This window comes from Crocodylus siamensis, chromosome 7 (assembly GCF_052110815.1).
Source record: "Crocodylus siamensis isolate JL-2025a chromosome 7, ASM5211081v1, whole genome shotgun sequence".
NCBI lineage: Eukaryota > Metazoa > Chordata > Crocodylia > Crocodylidae > Crocodylus > Crocodylus siamensis.
The window spans coordinates 81,170,845-81,180,519 of record NC_143401.1 but is presented as its reverse complement, the minus strand read 5'-3'; the positions used below and the strand labels follow the sequence as shown (position 1 = coordinate 81,180,519).

The 9,675-nt window shown below is 43.1% G+C and overlaps 1 long non-coding RNA gene across 1 annotated transcript in view; it reads right to left on the bottom strand.

Moving 5' to 3' along the window:
- Positions 1-2,041: 2,041 nt before the first annotated feature.
- The window catches only part of LOC149860024 (uncharacterized), a 67,784-nt gene continuing 60,150 nt past the window's right edge, over positions 2,042-9,675 (bottom strand). Inside the window, exons 3-4 of the long non-coding RNA XR_016443642.1 lie at positions 7,141-7,249; positions 2,042-2,217 (exon numbers count right to left, since the gene is read on the bottom strand). This is a non-coding gene — a long non-coding RNA (uncharacterized LOC149860024). The remainder of the gene's footprint in view (positions 2,218-7,140; positions 7,250-9,675) is intronic.

Sequence of the window (9,675 nt, the reverse complement as noted above, 5' to 3'; positions counted from 1 at the left end):
CTGAAAAGTATGTCTGTGTGATAAAGGTGCTTGCTGAAGGCTCTATGAAGATTAGACCAAGTGTTTTTCTGTATTTGTTTAGAGAGTAAGCTATAAGTTGTTGCTAAAAGCCTAATTATAGTTTAAGATGTAGCGAGGCCTTGTATAAAGTAAGGCCTAGTAAATTTAGCAAAGCCTAGAAGTAGTAAGGCCCTGTGGTGAAGTTAAAATTACCTTATCAAAAGAATGCAAAGCTTGTACTGCTATTAGTGAGTCTAAGGACAGTTGAAGTAAAAGGAATCTTAGTAGTCATACATTATCAGTGTCGTTCAGAAGCTATAAATTAGCTAGACTATCTGAAAACCATTCACAAGGAAGATGCACCTCTGTGAAAAAGATTAGTTAGCTGTTGCCTGGATCATGACCCCGTAGACCTCGAGGAGCCCAAGAACTGCATTCCAGGGTCCTTCCCGGTACCCCTCAGATAGCATTGTTCGGGGATGCCTGACTTCACTAAACTTTGTGGAAAGAGAAGCTTGCTGTGTATCAGGCATCAAAGGGACTGCCGATAAGCTGCTGACGTGCACTGTTTTTGTCTGTCATCCTTTGTCTTGTTACTACGCGTAGTTGTGTTTTTGTTACGTCAATAAATCTTTCTTACCTTTCTACCCCTGACCACACTCTCAATTTAAACCTTCCACAGGCGGCTGGGACAATGGCATACTATCCACTCCAAGGGTGTTAAACAGATCCAGTCCATGGAGCCATACAATCCAGCCTGTGGGTCTCTGGACTAACCCCATGTGCTGCATGGGGCATGTGCCAGATCTGGTGCTTCACGCAGAGCAGGGAGTCAGTCGAGGATGCACACTGCTTGAGGCTCCTGTGCTAGACTTACTCTGCACACTGGTTCTGGGACTGGTCCAGATTGGACCATACACGCCATGCACGCCATGGCACACCAGGATGTGGGGTACATGTAGGCCAAATCAGCACTGTATGCTGGTTTCAGTGCCTGTGGAAGGCCTAGGGCCTGATCTGGATTCAATCTGGCATAGGCACTGCTTGCAGACCTGGATGCCCTGTGCTATGTGTGGCATGCAGGCTGGACCCAGCCAATCTGCAGAACAGCCTGGTGACCCTCATCCAGCCTGCAGGGCCAAATGAGTTTGACAGCCCTGATCTACTTGATTCCTGAAAATCTTTGTTTACACTACAAACAATAATGATCCTCTTCCCTTTGGAAAGGTCTTGATCTCCTCCCTCCTCAAGCTATTTTGCTTTTGTTAAGTGTTTATCTGCTCCCCCTGCAGATTTCACAGCCCTCCATATTGTTTTTAATCATCACTGTGCCTACTTTTTTCTTCAGAATGGATGAAAAATACTTTGTATTTGGAAGTCCCTCTGCAAAGCTGTAGTCCGTAAGGAAAGGTAATAGCTGCAGAGGTCTGAAAAGAGGTGTTGATGAGAAAAAGGAGCTAAATAAATCTTAGATGAAACAACTTAATATTAGCTGGAGCCTGTGGAGGTATCATGCTGCCTTCTTTCATTAAATGATAGTTCAAATTATGATTAATAATTTAAATTATTATTTGTATGTCTACCTCTGTAGGTGACTACAAATTGGTATGCAAAATCAAACCAGCAGAATTCTTGTAAACAGCAGTCATCAGCACAGCTGTCTCAAGAAGAATATAGTATGGTTAAGATAGGGTTCAATGATGTGATATAATCAAATTTTTGCAAGCATCTTCAGTTGTAGAAAGGTCTCCAAAAGAAAGATGGGCATATCTGCATATCTTATTCATCTGATACATACATACCAGTGATGATCAATATTTTTTTAGCTTGGTATGGGGTGCCCTGGATAATGTCAGTACTGATGTGGTTGAACTCTTTTCTCAATTCCTATTAACTCAAGACCTCAAGAGCTGTCCTAATAACTTTAGTACTGCTATAGTGATTTTACAACCTACCCTAAAAGTTCCAACCAAATATCATTGAAGTCTATAGGTGTTTTCCCTTTGGATAATGTATCTGGCTGATAACGTGCTGTATTGTATATTGAGTTTGATTGGTTTGGATATTAGGAAGTTGGGCCATTGAAGAGTATACCTTCACCACAGTGTAATATTTCCCTTCACTGGAATAGTTCTCAGCATTGCTTGTTGACCTTTGCAGTGGGTAGCAGGTTGACCTTTGTTCCCAAGTAGCCTGTTGTCCCAAGTAGCCTCTTATCTGTATCAAACATACTGGTATCAGCTCCTAGACAGGTAAAAAGAATGGCAGGAGGAGCAGAACAGGGGGACACTGAGCCTCAAGTTCACTCATGAGGTTTTCAGGAAGAGCCTGCATAAACATTTGTCTGAGATAGTAGAGGAATGGAACATCTATCTGTGTTTGGTAGGGGGTTGGGACAGATGACTTCTCAGGACCCCTCCAACACTATGAGTGCATAAATCACCAGGAACAAGAGAGTCAAAGTCTGATTCTCTGCTGTTGCTCTGAAGGCCCTGCAGGCAGCACCTGGGGTCTGAAGTGAAAATTAGACATTGATTCTCAGCTGGTGTAAATCTACTGATGTCAGCAAAGTGAGATCAAGTTATAGTAGCTGAGAATCTTTCTTGATTTATACTTGTCCAAAGGGTGCTCTTCCTCCTGTACAATGGAGCGGGCTTTTGTTTACTCAAGAATAGGTCAAACTTTAGAGAAGTGTGAAAGAATGAAGTAGGAACCTTCCTGTCCACTATTTTTAACCAATTTTACTTGGTGTTTGTGGCTGACAGACTGGCCAGGTAGGTATTTTAAAGATTTTTTTGTTGCTGATAATTCCAAACTGTTGGTAACAAACCTACTGGGGCTGAAACAACTTTTATTTCTGTTTGGATAAAGATTTATTTTGTTTAATGCCAATTTTTTAAAGTCCATTTATTTCGCAGTTTAACAAGCTTTCCATAAGCTGGTGAACAAAAACACTCCAATGTCATCCCATATTTTAATAATTTAATATGAACTCTTCTGTCCTTTTTTGCTGAGAAGCTAGCAACTATCTCCATACAAGGGAATGTACTGATCTCATATGAACCCAACCATGCAGAAAACAATCCCCTGTCACTGGGAGCAGATGGGTGAACAGCAGTCCCTCCCCCATCTCATTTCCAGTAAGTGTTACCTTCAGGGCTTAATGGAGCCATTTAAATGCTAACATTATTAAACTACACTTATAACAACCAAAGAAACATTTCACTGAAGACAGGGCACTTTCAGAAAGAAATTGGGGTCATTTCATGGTAGTAGCACATATTAATACAAGTCTTCATATTAACTAGAGATACGTAAGTACATGCAGGGAAGAACATAGACCCAATTGTCTACTACCCTCAGTTTTCACAGGATGCTTATAACACAGATTTAAGATATCTATCTTTACCAAGGACCCAATTCTGTAACCTTCCTTCATGGTAGCAATTACTCAGACAAGTTATTCTATTCAAATCAATGGTTCTACTCCCATTTTCAAGTGCTGTTCAGTTTGAATAAGGGTTGCAAGGTTAAGCCCTAAATGTGCAGTTGAATCTGACTACAAAGTGGGAAATGGAAGAATGATGAATGTTCAAGTTCTAACTAAAGTCATTATACTAAAAGTAAAGTAGCTCAGGGAATGTCCATTGCTCAGATCCGAGTTTCATACTATGTGTTGCAAGGAGCAGCAGTTACTGAAAATTTGCTAATCTAAAACTGTTATTTAGAAAATCTTTCCAGGAAAAATTAAAATAGCCAGCATTTAGCATAGCAAAGCACTTTAAATAAAAATAATTATTTGCAATTCAAGCATTTTATATTCAAATATGTAGAAATAAAGGGAAAATGGTCAGAACATCAATGGCAAAGGTCCCATGCTAAGGTGAGGGCATGCAAAAGATGTATTAAAGTTCTCATGCTTTACTGTATTGGTGGGGAAATAAAATCTTCATTCAGAGTCTGATAACCAAAGGAAGTTTTGGAAGGCTGGCATCAAGTTAGATGATTCTGTGTATCAAATAGGGTGGGAGGGAATTTGGCATTGAATGCATCTGTGAAACCACAACTCAGACCATAGGCTGAATTTGGGGTCTGTTTCCCAAGCTTGTTTTACCCAGCCCAACCCATTATGCTTTTAGATGTTCAAGTTTGTTCCAAAACTTATTCTTCAATAACAATTCCTACTTTTTCCAAATCTGATCTGTAAGGCATTTGTTTTTAGACAACTTCAGTTTTTTAAATTTGACCCTTTAGTTAATACACATCTCTCAACTCAATGACCATGATAAATACTAACCTTTTATATATTTCATTTTAGGCCTGGGAATTCCATCTGGGAGGCATCTCTCGAGAAACATGGATAAAGAGGAGCCATTTACTTTGTCATTAATACTGCCTTCTAGGCAGGAGTGAGGGGAAGTTTCTCAAAGTTGCATACACTAGAAATAGGCATCTCTTTTGAGGTATATGCTTGGGTTGAAGCATATTGCTGGCAGACTACATTTCAGCCAGTCATTTCCCAGGCAGGTGAATGGTATGGCAGAAAGATGACCATTATTTGTATTGGAGAAATTAAAGGCAGGTGCCAAAAGCCAAAAAGTGCCATTTCCTCAGTGGAGATTTATGCCAGTGCAAATGACAAAAGGTAATCCACGGGGGAAAAAAGTGATTATTTCTCTTAGGATACATTTACTACAACGTCTGATTTAGCCCAAGGACTGAATATTAGGGCTGTGCGAAATTTTACCAAGTGTGTCATTTTGAAGCTGTTTTGATGCGTCTGAAACTTGAAACAGCATAAAAAGCTTCAAAACAGCTTCAGAATGAAATGAGGGCACTCAAAATGTTTTGAAAGTTTCAAAATATTTCAAGTTTCAAAGCACCTGGTGGTGGGAGGCAGGGGAGAGCCAGGGCTGCGCTCTGAGCAGCTCCACAGCCCCATGTAGCTCAGGTCAGCGGAGAGCACAGCCCTGGCTCTTCCCACCTCCCACTGCTGGGCTGGCGGAGCCCATCAGAGGGCAGCGCGGGCTCTGCCTGCCTCCTGCTGCTGGACTGTGCTCTGGTCAGCTCCAACAGCTCCGTGGAGCTCAGGCCAGTGATGGGAAGTGGAGTGCGGTGTTGGCTCTGTCCATCTCCTGCCGCTGGGCTGTGCTCCATCAGGGTGGTGGAGCTGATTGGAGTGCAGCACTGGCTCTGTCTGCCTCCCACCACTGGGCTGCACTCTGATCAGCTCTGCCAGCCCCCTGGAGCTCACTCCAGTGGCAGAAGGCGAAGTGCTCCTTCCACCATTGGGCTGTGCTCCTATCGGCTCCACCAGCCCCATGGAGCTCAGCCTGGTGGTGGGAGGCAGAGCGCAACACCAGCTCTGTCCACCTCCCACCGCTGGGCTGTGCTCTGTGGGGCTGGCAAAGCTGATCAGAGTGCAACCCGGTGGCAAGAGGTGGGTAGAGCTGGGGCTGCACTCTACCTCCCACTGCCAGGCTGAGCTTCATGGAGCCTGGCACTGAAGCCCAGCACTGGGTGTGGGCACTGGGTGCTGGAGCCTGGCACTGGGTGCGGGCTGCACACAGCACCAGTCCCAGGTGGCAGCGGCAGCTTCTTTTTATCTGGCACAGATCCAGCAGCCTACACCCCGGGGAGGAGTCCCAGGGCTGCAAGCCCCCAGATCTGCACACCGCATGAGTGGAGGTTCAGGCTGCCTCTCCCACCTGAGACTGTGTCCAGGGGTGCGCCCAGTACCAGACAAGATTGCTGCTGCCACCCCCAGGAGGGCTGCTGGGCTGTGCCAGACTCCTCCTGGGAGTGCAAGCCCCCAGATCTGCATGCCGGATGAGGGAAGGCTGCCACTGCTTGCCTGGGACAGGAGGCAGCAGCACTTTTCTCCAGTGCTGGGCACAACCCACACTCAGCACCGGTCCCAGGTCACAGTGCAGCCTCCTCTCACCTGGGGCACAGATCCAGGGGCCTGCACCCCCAGGAGGAGACCCCTGGATCTGTGCCCAAATGATAGGAGGCTGCTGCTGCTTCTGCCTGTGGCTAGCGGCAGCATCCGTCTTCCCTGGCACTGGGTGGAGGCTGCACCCATCACCAGTCCCAGGCAGCAGTGGCGGCCTCCTGTCATCTGATACAGATCCAACAGATCTGTATCCCCCAGGAGGAGTCTGGCACAGCCCTGAAGCCCTCCCCGGGGTGTGAGCCCCTGGATCTGCTTGCCAGATAACAGAAGGCTGCCATTGCTGGAAAATTTTGTTTTCACAATTTTGAGGTGTAGTTTCTGAGAAACCTCTGCACCTATCTCCTGGAAACTTGGCAGGCTTCATGCCCTCAGAAGGGGCTACCATCCCTGCAATGTTCAGCTGACTCAGGCAACAAATAACAATGTTTTAGGCATTTTCATGATTCCTCATTATAGCCTATAGGTGAAACATTGAGAGGAGTCGAAACAGCAAAACAGTTTTGGCTAAATGAAACGGGACAGTGTTTCAAAATGAAATTAAATGATGAAAGAAAACACTGTCCCTTCAAAACAGAAAAACTGATGTCAAAACAAAATGATGGTTTTTCACGCAGCCCTACTGAATATCATTCTTCTTTGCTATTTGTAATATAAGACTCAGCCTGGTATTGCTGCACGATGGCATTCACTTCCAATTGTAACCATCTAATGATACCACCATAGGGAGAGACTGTGCTCTGAGAAAACAGACATGGAAGCCAGGTAGCTGCATAAAGGCAGAGATGGGGAAGCATTTCTGTTATAGCGGTTGATGGGTGACAGTAAGCTCAGTGCTGTAGAAAAAAATAATCTGCCTCTAAAAGCATACAAAACAATGTGTGTTTACTGCACTGGTTGACAATTTGATTGTAATAAATAGAAGGATCCCTTCATCAGATATGCTTATTTGTGAGTTGAAGGTCGATCAGTCTCCACACAGGTAGATTGTCTAAAGGAATATTTATTTGTATTCTGTAAAAATGGCACCATGGATTTATCATGCCCAGTGATTTCAGATCAGATGTGTTTAGTTCATAAGTAAACACTAGGAGTTGTGAATAAGGTGATTATTTTCATGCAGTATTAATAGTAATCAAAGTTTTGCAGGCCAATTGAGAACTTTGATCGCAAAGTTGTACTGTTACCAGATTGACACAGTTCTGGCTGTCTCAGTTCAATGGGTATTTCTGCTGATGATGCACCAGGAAGTATCTTCCTCATTCCTTTGCAGCTGGGTGTTTCTGCAAAGCTAACCTAAGTGGAGAAAAAGAGTAAACAGCAATATGTAAAACAGCCCGAAAACATAAAAGAATAAATGGCAAGCCATGTCTTGCCACAAGCTTCTAGGAAAACAAAGAACATTCTAGGAAACCAGGTTTTTTCCTTGCAAATGCTAGGTAGGAGCCCTCAGATGCATGTATTGCTCACTAATTTCCTGTTGGATAAATGTTGTATCTGGCAGATGCTGAGATTCATTTTATAAAAGAAAATCACTTCCCTAAATACAGTTGGATAGACAAAAGAGAAACACAATTAAGAAGGTTGAATCTGGGCAGCGTGTGTCACTGTTCTGTAAACATGTTCACCTACTTACCCGAGTTAATCTGAATGGACATGATTTCAGTGTCTATATGAACTGGTATTTCTCTCCAGCGTGCACTCAAGCATTCAACCATTCTGTTGCGGCATGACTCTTTGTCAGCACTGTCTGACTGGAGCAAATAGAGCACATCCTTTCAGTGTAATGGCTTTTTAGTAAAGCTACTCATTTACTTTTTTAACTGCTATGGTTGAAGAAACATGTTAAAGGACAACATCATGATGCCAATCAGAAACAGCTGTTATGATACATTATTTGAAAACCTTGCAATACGCTCTGCTACTGTAAAGTAGATTCAATGAGGATGAGGATTTTGAAAAAAATATATACATGATTTCTACAAGTCTATATTACCACTTTAATTATGAATTTTATCTTCATAGTTTTGTTTACAGTATCCATTAGGCTGGTGAATTGTAGGAATTCAGCATCTGCTCAAAGGCAATTAAACCAACACTGGATTTCTGTGACTTCTCTGAATATGTGCTTATTATAGCATGACAGAGCGAGAGAGAGCAAGGGGAGGGCAATTATACACTAGCACTTGTAAAGGACTTTCTGTGCATTGGCAGAATAGCAGTGCACATGTCAGCAACAGCTAATGTCCAAAAAGAGGCTAATTGGAAACATTTGACTGGCATTCACTATGCCAGTACCCTTTGGCAGGGTTTGGGGCAGAGTGAGAGGGCTTTTAACTGTTCATGAACTGAGATAGTCCAAATTAAATTACAGAGCAGAAGTAAGGCTCTTGTATTATACAATGCAATGTGCTTCTGTTTAGGAACATCATCAGTTTTCCACTATAACAATTCATGGCCCAGTCCCTGAGCCATTAAATTCCAGGGGTTCTGGCATTTTCTTGGTAATAGAAGTAACAGTTCCACACAAATTTGCTTATCATGCTTAAATTATTATTTCTGTCTTTCCATGGATATAATTCGAGATTTCTATCGGTATAAATTTTCTGTGTAGGAGCAATGAGAGCTGTGGAAAGGGACAGTGGGCTCTCCCTTGTCCCCTTCTCCCCTCCCTCCAGAAAAAAAAGCTAAGGCATTAATATGCCTTTCCTAAAAGACAAGATTTGATATCTTCCAGTTGTCTGATGTAATGCTCACTGTTTAGTATGTCCAGGTACTTGTTCTCAAGCTATTTCTGAACTCTTGGATGAACATAATTTGGTTTGGATAACCAAACTGCTGTTTAATTTATTGATTAGGTTCTGCACCTCCTGTTTGCTATGTTGGCCTCCAAAGTATCTCAGCTTTGTAACCTTCAGAACAGAGATATTCCTTGAGCTCAGGTAAAGGATTAGAGGAAAGTAAGGCTGCAAGGGGCCTCCTAAGGTCATCTAGTTCAATCCTCTGCTCAGGGCAGGCTCATCTTAAACCATCCCAGTTTAACCTGCCCTTGAAACCTGCCAAGGATGGAGATTCCACTATTTCTCAAGGTAGCCTGTTCCCCCACCCCTACCCCCATCCTCCACAGTCAGAAAGTTCCCCCTAATCTCCACTGTAAACTTCCTCTACTGAAGCTTGAGGCAATTGCTCCTGGTCCTATCCCCTACAGCCACACAGAAAGACAGTCTCTGTAATCACACTTCAGGAATTTGAAGACTGTTTTTAAATCCCTCATCAAGTATTCTCTTCTCCAGACTAAATACCTCTAATTCTTTCAGTCTTTCCTTATAAGTCTCATTTCCTAAGTCCCTAATCAGTTTTTTGTTGCTCTGTGCTGGACTCTATGATGAGAAACAAATTTAGAGAGACATCATCTGCATGATTTTTTTGGTTTCTTTAAATTAGTTGCTGCCTTTTTCTGTAGGATAATTATGCTGCAGGTGCTGTAAGAAACCTTTTCACTTCCCTCTTTTTGTAACCATAAAGAGTGTTTGCTATTCCCTCATTTGGGCCAGGTGGTGATGCTTATGCTCATATTGAGTAGTACCATCCTTTTATGCTATTGGCTCTATTAAGTGGTGTAAGGAACTGTTCAACTCAACTGATGGTATGACAATCTGGTCCATTATGTCCATCATACACAGGATTTGAGACACATGGTCAATGGACACATATGAACAATC